At 35.1% G+C, this 14,914-nt stretch overlaps 1 protein-coding gene and 1 long non-coding RNA gene across 3 annotated transcripts in view; one reads left to right on the forward strand and one right to left on the reverse strand.

The window, feature by feature from the left end:
- The window catches only part of LOC143252608 (uncharacterized), a 75,547-nt gene that overhangs the window by 23,289 nt on the left and 37,344 nt on the right, over positions 1-14,914 (reverse strand). Inside the window, exon 2 of the long non-coding RNA XR_013029075.1 lies at positions 1,454-1,705. This is a non-coding gene — a long non-coding RNA (uncharacterized LOC143252608). The remainder of the gene's footprint in view (positions 1-1,453; positions 1,706-14,914) is intronic.
- LOC143252606 (uncharacterized) overlaps positions 1-14,914 on the forward strand; it is a 93,901-nt gene that overhangs the window by 3,539 nt on the left and 75,448 nt on the right. The window lies entirely within an intron of this gene.

Consider the following 14,914-nt stretch of genomic DNA (forward strand, 5'->3'; position numbering starts at 1 on the left):
TAACAAGAAACGCTGTCTCAGTGTTTGTACTTTATTTTACATGTACGGCGAATAACAGTTCTTGATTCGAAGCTGGAATCGTGAGTTCGAAATAATAATCATGCACGAGCTAATTCTCGTAAAAGTGCGTAACAATGTATAGACACGAATAGCACGTTCACGGCTTGTTGAGTTAATTATTGTTTTTTTTCTAGTGGGTATGTTAAAAAACTGTATAATTTTTTTTATAAATTCGCAATAAATAACATTTGTTTCGTGTTGACTAGGGCGATATATGCTTTTTTTATAATTAGGTTAAGAGAAGTTCTAAAAATTATTAACTATACACATTCTGTTAAAGAATTTTAGTCTATAGATGTTATAGAGGCATAGAAATGCCCTATGGAGCCACCTGAGATATTTAGACATATTTTATTCAAGGTGAATACAATGTTCAAATAACCAATGAGTTAAAAGAATAAAACAAGACTTGTTATTAAGCGACACCGGTTAGCAAATGTCTTATCTGCACCAGTGAAGCTGTAATGGCGTTAACTTTGGCTTAAATAAAACCATTTATATTTTCTGTAGTGATAGGTCGTGTTTTACTTATTTTTTTGACAGTTAATACAGCTCTCCAGTTTACACTACAAACTTTAAACTTTCGTTATTAAATAGGCCTAATCAGCTCTGACTACACTAATTCTTGGGATTGAACATAGCATAATATAATGGTTCTTAAACTGACGTCTGTGAAACAGGAACAGGAAAAAAGTAACTATATCTTGTGCCTTGATGGAATTGCCTCTGTTCTAATAAACGGTTGCGCCCTTTTACCCAACATGTAGAAATACTGAATTACTAAACACATTCATAAATGTTTGATGGAACATATAGTGCGCTAGAATTTTTATTATGTAGTGATTGTTGTTTTGAATTAAACATAAAGCTACACAAAGGGCTATCTGTGCTCTTCCCACCACGGGTATCGAAACCCCGTTTTATCGTTGTAAGTCCGCAGACATGCCGCTGTGCCACTAGGAGGCGTTATTTAGTGATAGTGGCATATAGTTTTGTTTTTTCCTGATATATGTATGTGTTAGAAAAACTAAGCTGTTTTAACTTGGGCCTCGTGTATCTTTTCTAAAATCTTAAAATTCTTTTTAGGTTTGGTTTTTGGTTTTCCATTTCCACTTTACATGAGCATGCCTGTTGAATCAAATTCAATCTATTTTTTAACAATTTACATAACGATCTCCCATTACATTTTAACTTATTATACCAATAATTTTAGTATTTTCCAAAAATGCTCTGGGTCAGGAATATCTTCTAAAAACAGAAGAAAACACTTATAGATTCAGTCGTTTCGTAGTCTTCAACAAAAACACAGAAAACAAATACATCTTTACTCAAGTATGTTTAGGTGAAAGTTTCTCTGTGTTTGGTTAGACATTCTAAAGTAGACAGGATGTACCATGCTGTGAGGAACATTTAATCTTGCCCCTGGGCTGCTACACGCTGCAAAGAGGTTTTATGTCGGTTTGCATGTCGCCAATTCCTTTGTGGCGATGCCTGACCCACTGGACATGTGCAGAAATAGTAATGAAACTGCTCTACTGTGTGTGCGTGACAAGACCTCCTGAAAGTATCAACGGTGCTTGAAGCCTTGAACTGTCTTTGTCTCATTCACTTCCAGTGACGTCCACAGAGGTACAGTCCCTGGTTACTAGTTTAGAGAAACAAAGAAGTTCGCTATTGATTAAAATCATGTTTATATCATCGAACTTTTTTATACGAAGTAAAGTTTTGGTTTTATTATAATAAACAATTATGCTCCCTTTTTTGTATTGAAGTGGGTGAGTCAAAGTTAATTCTGTTGGCATTTCTTCCAATCTCAAATTTTGCTGTCTTAATACAACAGTCCGTTTCCTAATTACCAGAGTAAAACATAATACAGTAATGTGTTTTGTAGCATCAATCTTTTCTTTCTTTGTACTTATCTGTTACAAAACATAAACGTTGAAATGACAGGTTTTATTAATATTTTATACAAAAGAAGACCACGTGTTAAGTTACACAAGTAAAGTGTATAGTATTGGGTATTATTCTTTGGACAAAGCTGCTGATCTGATACCTTCCCTGAGCAAGCAGGTTTAGCAATGAGAACGAGGTTATTCACATTCATCTTTGGAACAATTGAGGGCCTTAAATTCCAAGCTGTTTGAATGAGAGTAAAAGTAGCCCGAGATGGACTGGAGATTTGGTAATTTGTTGACGTCGGTATTTTTTTTTATTACGCACAGGGGAGATGTTTGTATTTCTCGAAAGAAACATATAACTTGAATAATAAATAAACTAACCCTTTCTCAGACTTGAAAGAATCCTTTTGAAAAGGCCAAGATTAATACATAACAAAGATGTTAGATTAATTTTAAACACATACAGATTGAAGAAACTTTACTCTTTATTGCAGGGTTATTTTATCACAACATTAAACACAAAATAACATGTTTCAACATCAACACACTTAGATATTGTATTTGACGAAATGTTTTAGTAAAGTTTCCATACCTGAATATTCATGCGGGTTGGGAAACAAAGTTTGACATCGGGAGCAACTCTAGTTCATAACCTAGGCCGGCATGTCCAGGTGGGTTAAGGCGTTCGACTCGTAACCTGAGGGTCGCGGGTTCGCATCCCCATCGCACCAAACATGCTCGCCCTTTCAGCCGCGGGGGCGTTATAAAGTTACGGTCAATCATACTATTCGTTGGTAAAATAGTAGCCCAAGAGTTGGCGGTGGGTGGTGATGACTAGCTGCCTTCCCTCTAGTCTTATACTGCTAAATTAGGGACAGCTAGCACCACAGATAGCCCTCGTGTAGCTTTGCGCGAAATTAAAACAAACAAACTCTAGCTCATAACAGGAATATTTCTGCTCCCACCCCATACACCCCCTAAGAATATTAACTAAAATATTTCCATAAACCAAATATGTTTGTTAAATGTCATTCTTACTCTCACATTAACACAACTGCTCCCAAAGCTGGAGATGACAGTGGGATCACGAGTACAATTGTCAGAAGAAAAAAAACACGTCATGTAGTAAACGAAGTTAAATTAAATACATTTTCAAACAGATGGGGTCACTCTGATTCCGGATGCCTGAAATGGGGTCGGCACTGAAGAAAATGTGGGAATCGCCGAATTAACATCATTTCATTAGCATATTTCTTACATCATCAAAATGTGTGTATAGCGCAACTAATCAGTGTATGTGGGCCTCACAATGTCTTGTTGCTACAATTTTTATAAACGTCCAATGTGGGCCATTGAGCTACTCATAGTCTTTAAGCAGTTGCTTAGTCTGTTTATGCCTAGCGCTGTCACTGCCATACATGATTAAGTTCATAATTATATAAACACCGTGCCACAGAAAAACTACTTTCAAAGACTGAAACATCGAGGAACTCGCGAGAAAAACACTTTCTTTAAGGACAGCTTTTTGGGACACTTCATGACAAAATGAGACGTGTAGCATGTTACTTCAGAAGATTTTAATTCTTATACCTCGTTTGTCTGTAGACAGCCTTTGGAAATATGAGATATAAAGAAAGTAGAACAAAATAACATCTAGAGAAAATGTTTGTTTTTGAATTTCGCACAAAGCTACACGAGGGCTATTTGCGCTAGCCATCCCTAATTTAGCAGTGTAAAACTCGAGGGAAGGCAGCTAGTCATCACCACCCACCGCCAACTCTTGGGCTACTCTCTTTTACCAACGAATAGTGGAACTGACTGAAACATTATAATGCTGAAAGGGCGAACATGTTTTGTGTGACAGGGATTCGAACTTGCGACCCTCAGATTATGAGGGTAATCCTTAACCCACCTAGCCGTCACAGGGAATGACAGAAATAGGTAAACAAGATTTAGTTTATACTATAGATGCATTTGATTCACTGAATGGATTCTTTTTCTGTCTTAAGACAAAAATCGTTGATTTTCGTGTAAATGCAAAGTAAACTAAACACACAGACACATAGAAACAGAAGTCCAGAAATATTCAACATATTTTAGTAAGTATAGTGTTGAGAAGTTTTTTGTGAAATTAGTGCAGCAGATGTCGCTACTTTGTGTGTACATTTTCAAAATCAAACCAGTTTTATACATTTCATGGATTTAGACCAATTTTTAGGTGCCCTAGAATGTACGACAGCACGGAAAATGTTTCTGAAAGGAGTGAGATCATTATCTTATAATATTTATATAGTTATTTAAGAACTATAGCAAAATGTTTTCAGTCTCTGTCCAATCATATTCCTCTCCACATTCAATAGCCATCAATTAAATGTTCACGAAAAGGGGGGATGCACGAGACTGTTATTATAGATTCGTGCCAATTTTTTTTTAATTCCTTTTTAAAAACTTGAATCCAGGTGCATTTTGAGACTGTATCTTCAACTGATTATCATCTCACATCTGCCTCTATTAAGCACGTGACTTAAGTTAAACGAGCTATTGCAGGTGATTTGGATAAAGAGCGAAGCTAAGAAAGCCAAGTGTAACGTAGAAGCGCCATATGCACGTGGCATGTGCGATGTTCAACGTGCGACTGCAGTTTGAAACGTGAAATATAATAGCTCGCACGTGCCAGAGGTAATATATTTAGCCTAACATCTGGGCGTGGAACGTAATATTTTTTCTCACAACGTTTTTCACACACATAACTCCATAAAAGATAACCTTAATAACATTACCGTATCTTACTGCTTTTCGAGACGTTTTAAAACACGCTATCCTAGACCAATCACTTCAATGGTTACATCTAACGACTGACCCACATCTGGATGGAAGTAAATATCGGGATATGATCAGTTTTGTTAGCTACACTTTTTCCAGCAACACTACTAAAGCAGCAGTTTACTATAAAATGAGAAATGGAATGCGAGGAATAAGCGTCTATTGAGAATGACTCAACACAAATCTCGTTTATGAAGTTGATGCTTGTAATGAAAACAGTTGAAAGGACATATCACAGATCCCGTATCAAAAGCAATCACTGACAAAACAATTTACACGAATTGGATAGGCTGTTAGTAAGTGGTTAGACACAGGTATGTTGACTGGACCCTGGCACAAAACAATTTATACTTGTTGGATAAGCTATTAGTGACTGATCATAAATGACACTATACTGAAAAAGAACCAATTTAATAAATAAACTTAGTATTCCGAAAATTGTAATAACTAGTATAACCCAATAACACATGTTGATCAAAGTGTAGACTGAACTGAACCTCCCTTAAACTTAAACTTTCGAAAATTTCGAAGTCTACGTTTATTTGTTACACCAATTATTGTTTAACCATATAATGTGAAGAAGTGAATAGTGGCCAATGACACTACTTTTCTCACAGAGACTACAAAGCACGATCACACCAACAGTATATTCGAAACAAAACGACTCAGATAAATAACATGCCTGTACTATTCGTCTTACCATGAGATAAGTCATTACTACTGGTTTGCCTAATTGCTCGTAATAAAAAATAAAGAGGAGTCATATTCATGAATTCTGGCTATATGTTTTATTCCTTTAAAAACTGAAAACTGCCATGTTAAATACAATATGGCTAATATTTACATAGCTACCAACTTGGTCCATAGGAAAATATTGTTGATTAGAGTCTTTAACCTTTCACGGTGTAAACTGTTGTCTTCAAGTTATATATAATTTTAATATTGTTAACTTTGGTCCTGTAACATAATGTACCCCGTGATGATAAACGTTTCAGTGTACTTTTAGTTATAATATTCAAATATTCATTATAAAGAAAATTCTTTTTGCAATCATCCACGAAGAGACCAAGAAAAAATACATTATAAAAGTGAATTTGTTGGAATATTTATGAGGAATCTTAAACTGCCACATTTTTTCTCCGACCCTATGTTGGTATTTATACGTAAGTGCTTTCAGTGTGTTGTGCTACTGACTCTTATCGTAAGCTGATCAGTTCGTAAGTTTCTATTCAAGTATTTTAGGACAGTACTGTAAATGAAAGAGGGAGGGATAATATTGCTGTAGTTTATCGGCACTTAAGGATTGTTGAGTATTGATTATTATTTACTTAATTAAATTCATTTACATAGGTGTAAACATGTTAGAGTAATGAAATTTAAAACAGACATGTGTCTATAAACTAAGTTAAATTGTAATGTAATTTTAAAAAGGGGTTATTATTGTATTTGTGCCAATAAATTAAAAAAGAACATTAGTAGATCAGTTAACAAAGTAACTTAAATGTAGAAACCCATAGCAATTCTAAAAAAATTGAGTGAAAGCAAACAAAATATACGTTAACAACCACATTATACCTGCATATCCAGAGCCAACCAGGCCTTTGGGTCAATACCAAATTTCACGAGGCCGGCTAAGATCCCCAATGTTTGCGGACTTACAACGCTAGAAACCGGGTTTCAATACCCGTAGGGAGCAGAGCACAGATAGCACAATGTATAACGTCATGCTTAATTACAAACAAACCGGTTCTTAAAAGATTTTATCGCTGAATTAGCAGATCGCGGTTACTTTTTAATGTGCGAAGTAGCTTTAGTCGCTATAGTGATTACAAAGTAGATAAATTGGATAATGGTGTGTTTTTTATGTATTGACTAATAAATACTTATTGAATCTCCCAGTCAGAAGTTTGTAAAATATTTTTGATAAGTACAAAAAATCTTACCATAAAAATGATACACTATGTGTCTGTATTAATCACATGACTCAATTATCGTAATTTCTGGTGTGATAACTGGAAGGTGTTGAATAGTGTAAGTGGGATATTCTGTTTTAGGATTTTTTGCTCTACAAGGGAGATATATATATAAAAAGTGAACTCCTGAAACAGGGCGTATTTCCACTTTATTTATTTTATAAACTTTAAGCCTTTAATTTAGAGACACGAGTACTTAGTAAAATGAGACAATTATAATATTCCACAAAGTATGATATATAATTAGCATCTAATGAGGTAATTAGGGAGTTACTAACAAAAGAAAGAAGGAAGAGAAACATTATACAACGATATCCTTTACCTGGTTTTTGCTTCGTTCACGGGTATCCTCAGTTAATATAGATTAATCCCACAGTTTGGTCGTCGGCATTATTGTGTTATTTTAGAAGTCCATACTTATTGAATCTCCCAGTCAGAAGTTTGTAAAATATTTTTGATAAGTACAAAAAATCTTACCATAAAAATGATACACTATGTGTCTGTATTAATCACATGACTCAATTATCGTAATTTCTGGTGTGAAATTTGTGAAACTCAACGTGAGGTTATTTGTTTAATAAGGTAATGTGGACTTTATGCAGCTAGTTAGTCATTTAGAAATTATATGGATGAAAAGTCTAAGTTAAAGCTTTATTTTCCAAAATATTTGATGTTTGGTTGAATCGTGTAATGTTCTATTAGTAAAGAGCTTTTTTTATTCGCAGCTGCATTCGTTTAAGCAATAGGTGATTTTCACTTTTAGATTGACTTGGTTGGGGTATATAACAATTGGGAGAAAACTCTGGGTTTGTACTTTGATGCCTGGCATGGCGAAGCGTGTTAAGGCGTGCGACTCGTAATCTGAGGGTCGCGGGTTCACATCCCCGTCGCGCCAATCATGTTCGCCCTTTCAGCCGTGGAGGCGTTATAATGTGACGGTCAATCCCACTATTCGTTGGTAAAGAGTACCCCAGGAGTAGGCGGTGGGTGGGGCTGACTAGCTGTCTTCCTTTTAGTCTTACTCTGCTAAATTAGGGACGGATAGCACAGATAGAGCTCGAGTAACTATGCGCGAAAATAAAAAACAAACAAACAAACATTGACGCGAAGAAGTGCACTACTCTGTTGCACGTTCTTAAAATTTATGTTGAAACGTTTCGTATTCTTTCGTCCAAACTTGTATTTCTTGAAGTTCGGAGTATTTTTATGAACATCATTGGACATTTGTTTTTGTTTGTTTTAAATTTCACGCAAAGCTACACGAGGGCCATCTGCACTAGCCACCCCTAATTTAGCAGTGTAAGACTAAAAGGAAGACAGCTAGTCATCACCACCCACCGCCAACTCTTGGGCTACTCTTTTACCAACGAATAGTGGGATTGACCATCACATTATAACCCTTAAACGGCTGAAAGGGCGAGCATGTTTGGTATGACGGGGATTCGAACTAGCGGATTACGAGTCGATTACCTTAACAACCTGACCATGCCATGCCTGGGCACTTGTGTCGAATGGATAATTACAGATTACTAATTCTGTATTATGTGCATTTCTGGTTGTTTTGAAGCTATGAATTTAATACAGTGCAAAAATTGCGTTTTGTGTATAGGCATCTTACATTACATTCAGATGTTCGTATCAAAGAGATTCCATAAGTGCACATGTATCATAGTATAAAAAACTTTTGATATATGGTATTATACTGGAAAAACTTTATTATTACGCGATGTGCAACTCCTAACTTAGCGAATTTTTATCCTGTGTGCATGTAAATTTACAATTTGGGTCACTATTTTCCCGTTTCGCCTCCGTTTCCCGTCAGGGAGAATTTTATTTTTCTCCATTCTCAGGGCGCATATATGACGTTATGAATACATCACATGCGGATCTAATGCACTAGCGCCACTGGTAATTGAAAATAATCTTTCTACTTACAAAATAGTAGAACTGATCTCCCAAAAAATAACTTTTAATTAGACTAAATAGGTAAACCTAGATACATGATTACGGTTACTTGAAACTCACCATGACAAAGAATGTGAGAGTTTTGAACCCAAAACAAACATATTTTAATTATGTATCTCAAGACGGCTGGTATGGGTATTAATACTTTTACCAGCTGTTCAAAGATATATTTTTACTTCAATAGGGTTTCTCATCATAACGAGTTATTTACTTTTATTACGTGAGTAGAAACGCCTTCTTGTCTTACTAAAACACAATGGATTTTCCTTGGGTTAATAAATGAAATTTCTTGATGTGTATCATAATTGTACTTAACATGGACAAAACCTAATGGAAACAATAGGCTGAACAACCAAGTCAGAAATAGTAGTAGTACAGGCATAGTCGTCCATAATTTTGAACTGCGGGCTAGAGCTCACAACCAATCGACAAGACCGGCTGCGAAAAACCTCTACTCTTAACCGAACGGCTGCACCCAGAACAGACATTGTAAATCGCATTCATACTACCGCATTAGAACTCAACACCTTCCGTTACGATCCAGTAACACACTTGGCACGCCACATGTGGTGACGGACAGTAATGTTAGTTTCACATACTCTAATATTGCAATTTCTAATGAAATTTTTCGGTAGTCTTTTTTTTTTTTCACATTTTTCAGTGAAACTTACATAAAATCGTGTTTATGTCTTAGTTATTTTATAAGTAACTTTTTCTTTTTTTTATCACATTCCCTAGTGAGGCAAGTTAGGCCACGTGGAAGACACGTGGAAATACTTTGTTGAAGAAATTAATAGACGTGTTATGATGAATGTGCATGCCCTTTGTTCGCAGATTAACACTATTTATAGGATTCTGTAGTCGCTAAATACTGAGTTTTTATAAGGTCAAGTTTTACAAAATGTTTATATAAACTTAACATATGAGGGAGATTGCTTTTCTATCATTTCTCTACTTACGTTTTTCTCACATTTCTGTCTCATTACATCAACTATCGTAATACTTTCTTCTGAAAATATATTGAAGATTAAATACATAAATAAAAAGGGTCGTACAAGATTGAGGTATAGTGGAATATTGTTAATTGTTATACAAATTTTGTTTGTCATGTACAACTCATTCGTCGTGTACTTAAAACTTTTTTTAAACATCCTTCACTTGGGTTGATAAACAGCATGTTACAAACTTATATTATTTAGTTTAATTTCTGTTAGTTTCAAACAAAATAATTGAACTGGTTACAATTGTCTTGGTAATATTTTAGTACCAAACGAAAAGTCCAAAGTGTAGACTAATTTTTGCTACAGTCTATATTTACCAATATTAAATTTTCAGTTATTTCGATGGCTAAATAATGGTTTGTGCTGTACCAGTTTCAACATGATTTTAGTATAACGTGAATAATCACAAACAGCCCATTGTGTAGCTCTGTGTTTAATTCCAAACAAACTGCACTTACTTTAGTACTCACAATAACATTCGCGTGATGAATGACAACAATCGAATAAGCAAGATGGTTGCAATATATACACTGATAAAACTATAAACTACACCACTTAATATCACTAAAGAATGGTGTATAAACTGAAAAATATTATCATATTCGAAACGGTTTGAATTTTTCTTATAGAAGTTAGAACTGTAAATGGGTTTTCTAATCACAAAAATACGAGAACTGTGTGATACTGCGCATGCCTTAACTTTTTTTTTTGTTAGATGTATAATTGCTTGAAGGATGTTCGTAATAACCATTCTCAGATTTAAAAGGAATTATTATTCATCCATTAAAGAATCAAACTCTAATTGGCCTAAATGTGCAAGTTTTATTTATTATCCTATGATTTATTTGACGTGCGATTGTGATTGTTGTATTTATTTATTATTGTGCGACTTTTTTCTTACACTGGCAAATTCTGTTTAATTATTTAGCGAAAATAATTCAACGTCCAGCTCACGTAACACTAACTAATTAGTTTTATTTCCTCCCTACGTTTCTTTAGAGGCATGCAAGCTTGGTAACTTGTTGTAGGCCATTGTTTACAACCATGCTGTCTGGACTACTCTAATGTAAAAAAATCAAGTTATTTGTACTCAGTTACTCATTATTTACGATAGCTAACACAGATCTAAAATGGTAAATTTATTCACTATACCGGCTAGAAAACAACTCCATTGTCTTGCTGCATTACTATTTCACTACAAGCTTACTCAGTTTATTGTCTGGACTTCCCGTATTTATCCATGTTCTAGGTATTTCGCAGAGTATCTTATTTATTAATATTCTAGCAATAACTTGATCTTAAAGTGACGCGCCCTCAAGCAAACATCTGAATTATAACATGAAAAATATAGCTTATAATATTACCTTTTAGAACAGATCATTTTAAAAGGAAGGCGCGACCTTGATCTATATTAACAAAATTACACGTGATATCCATCGTATCTTTTTATTTATTGAACAAAAATAAAACCATTTATGGATGGATCAATTTTATTCGTTGCTCTGGGAGTAGCAAAAGTGATCAAATATCCAGAATTTAAAAAAAAAATCCGTTTTTTTGATACATATATACAAATACTTTCTTTACCTTAGAGTTACAAAACTGATGATAGATCCTGGATTAAAAAGTATTCCTTTTATATGAATACTCGTATGACTGCTTTATTTACCTTCTATCAATATAACTAACCGTATGTCACTATTAAGAAGACCGTTTTTTTATAAATATTATTTTGTCTTGCGCTAACAAAAACCCCTCAATTCTCTATTTCGTCAGCACTCACCCAATATTTTGTCCAACCTCCCCACCCTCTCTGTGATAATTTTATATTTTCATCACCCTTTGTCATGGAATTGAACGAACACAGTAGAATTTCGTTAACTGACATTCGCGGCTTCTTGTGTCTTTAATACCTGTGCACGTGCAGAACGTTGATCGTTGTGCGTTCCACAGTGGTGCGCCACATTATTAGTGGCATCACAATTATTTAGTCGAAAGTTCTAACAAGTCAGGCAAGACTGTTTTAAAATATATTAATATCCATCATACATGTATAATAAGGCACACAAAGAAACTGTGTCAGAGTTCACGGTTGCGATATGATGAATTCATTATGCCACATTGTCCATGGTGGATTATGAGAAGACGAAAAGGTTTTTTACACTGATTTTGATTTAACTTTAGTGCCATGAATTACACGTTTTGTCCAAGCAGACATTGTCATTCACACGTTTCAAGGTCTTACATGAGAAGTGTTATTGTAGATTTTTTACATTCGTATTCTTGACATTATTTTACAAATAAGGCGAGATATTTGTTGAAGTTTGATTGATTTATTTTAGAGCTAACTCATACTGGTCTATCTGCGAGTTCATCGCGGGTAACAGAACCCCGAATTTCAGTGTTGTAAGTCCCTAAACTTTACCGTTGTCCCACCGGAGGAGTTCTGTTGTGAGTTAATATTTTATATGTCTCAGAATGCTTAAGTTTGTCCTGAACTTTCACTTTTTTTCCGGCTAGATGGATACCCTTGGACCCCCATGAGAAGGGCGTGACACCTCTTTCTATATATCTCTCGCACTTCGCAATCTTATCTCCCCATTTAAAACTAAACAAAGGTGGCAGGTGCGTTAACAAAACTGGCCATTTGCTGTGGATTCTCAAAGCAATTTTCCTTGTCTTGGGTTAACCTCTGACCTATTTAGTAAAACTTTATTTGTTTCGGACTAACTTTTTTACCATGGAATGTTACTCCACATTTTTTAGTAGATTATTTTATTTGTTCAATTGTTGTTGTTTTTCTCGTTTATGCGAGAACAGTACGTTTCTTTCGAATTTCGCACAAAGCTACACGAGAGCTATCTGTGCTAGCTGTCCCTAATTTATCAGTAGTGAAAGACTAGAAGGAAGGCAGCCAGTCATCACCACCCACTGCCAACTCTTGGGCTACTCTTTTACCAACGAATAGTGGGATTGACCGTAACATTATAACGTCCTCACGACTGAAAGGGCGAGCATGTTTGGTGTGATGGGGATTCGAACCCGCGACCCTAAGATTTCGAGTCTAGCGCCCTAACCACCTGCCCTGCCTAGGTGGAATAGTGCGATATGCATGTAATGTCTTAAGCTAATGGAACAGCACATTTATTGTGTGTAATAGAATTTATTTGTTATCATATAGCGAAATTTTGTCATATAATATCTGGTTTCATTTTCATTTTGTACGCTTTTGTTCTCCACTGTGCTTGTAGCACATCAATAAATCCTAGAAAAGAAATATTAAAATGATTGAAACCTGGAAGCCTGACGTTTCTTCCACATTCTTGTTTCCCGATTTTTCTTACAAATGGTAATAAACTGCAACATGTTTTAATAATGATATGTTTTCTCCACTTCTGAACTTTGAAAAATAAATAGATGTCGCCCTTTGTCCGCTTTCAAGTCTTTTAACATCTGTTAGCGTATCTAGCGTAAGTATTGCTGACAAAATGTGCCCCACGCCCCAGTGGCAGCGGTATGCCTGCGGGCTCATAACGCTACAAACCGGGTTTCAAAACCCATGGTGAACAGATAGCCAATTGCGTGGCTTAGTGTTTAACTTCAAACAAGCAAACAAAACTTCTATGTATGCATGCATAAATAAAACGGAAAAATCATTCATACCGAACAAATTATCTGGACTTATTAGAAATTATCTGTTTTATATATCATGTATGTTATTGTTTTTTCCTTTTAAGTATACGTAACACCTGGATGACCTAAAAACGAATCCAACACAGAAATGAGCAAGAAATTTTAAAAAATCTAGTAGGTTTGTTTGTACAAGCACTAATTTGAATTCACTTGGTTGCTTGGCGGTAGTGTTGGGCCTAATAACGCTTTATTTTAAGGTTGGATTGTTGAGCTTTCTACTAAAATAAAATTCAACAAGTAGAATCATTTGGTGTAAAATACTTTAATTATTAAATTTACTTCGAACATTGGTATGTTTTGTTATTTCTGTTAAATAAAAATAATTAGAATTAATAATCTATTATGCTTTACGAGCACGTTTCTCCAGTCACTGCAACGTCATATAAAGCTTTTCGTTGTTGATACGTATTTATGGTTACTGGTTACTGAAGAAAAATTATGTAACTGAAGGAATTACACGTTGTGTTTTGCACTTGGTGACTGATATTAAGATGCATCATTGAAAAAAATTCACACACAACAGAAACATATTTTGTTCGGGACAATATGTACTGATCTCTAAAAAAACAGTTAAGATTCAATCTGTGGATTTGCGCTCGTGTCGCCCATGTTGTCCATACCTCGAGGACTTGCTGTGACGAAAGTCTGTACGAAAGAAGGTCTGACGCCAGCACGGCGTCTAGTAATCGTACAGAATGTGGAACGTAATGGTTCAACAACCCTTCTTTCCTAATTTTCCCTGGCCCTGACACCCTCAGTTGGTGCAGACTCTTTTGTGCTCAAGATGCGTGCGTCATGTCTACACAAGGTGGCGGGACGATCGCACCCGTTACACGTAGAGCGCGTGGGGGTCATACGCTCAACTAGCACTTTGCTGTTGCTCTGTCACATCACGACTTTAAAAACCTTGTTATCTCCCTATTGACATATGCCAGTGGTAAAACAAACGCGGTAAACCAAACATACTATAGCGTCTGTGTTTGAGAGTTTATTTGTAGTCAAGATATGGTAAAATAATGTATACAACTTTAGCAGATATTTAACATGTACGTTGCGAATGACAGTTTTAGTAAAAATTACAAGCACATTTATTTTATTATCTAGTTGAGATAGAGTTTGGTAGAAACTTAGCAGTTTGTGTATTTGCATAAAGTACAATTACGTAATGTACTGCTGTGTAATCGTATGATTAACGTTAGGTTCTAACGTTTATTTAAATTCTATATAACACTATAAGAGAAAACGCATTATATTATGCTGTTTGGTAACACGAAATAATAGTTAATAATAGCTGTTATATAGTATATAATAGTATATAGCACCTTAATTCCAACCAGAAGTTTTTTGTTCTTTTTATTGATTGGATTTCTAAATCGATCTGTTTAGGAAACTCTGCATAAGTGGGTGTAACTATTTGATATTTGTGGTTGAAAGTGAAACATTACATACCATTTTCTGCACGTTGAGAAATGGCACCTTTTGTTCCAATTATGTAAAGTAT

This window comes from Tachypleus tridentatus, chromosome 6 (assembly GCF_004210375.1).
Source record: "Tachypleus tridentatus isolate NWPU-2018 chromosome 6, ASM421037v1, whole genome shotgun sequence".
In the NCBI taxonomy this organism is placed as follows: domain Eukaryota; kingdom Metazoa; phylum Arthropoda; class Merostomata; order Xiphosura; family Limulidae; genus Tachypleus; species Tachypleus tridentatus.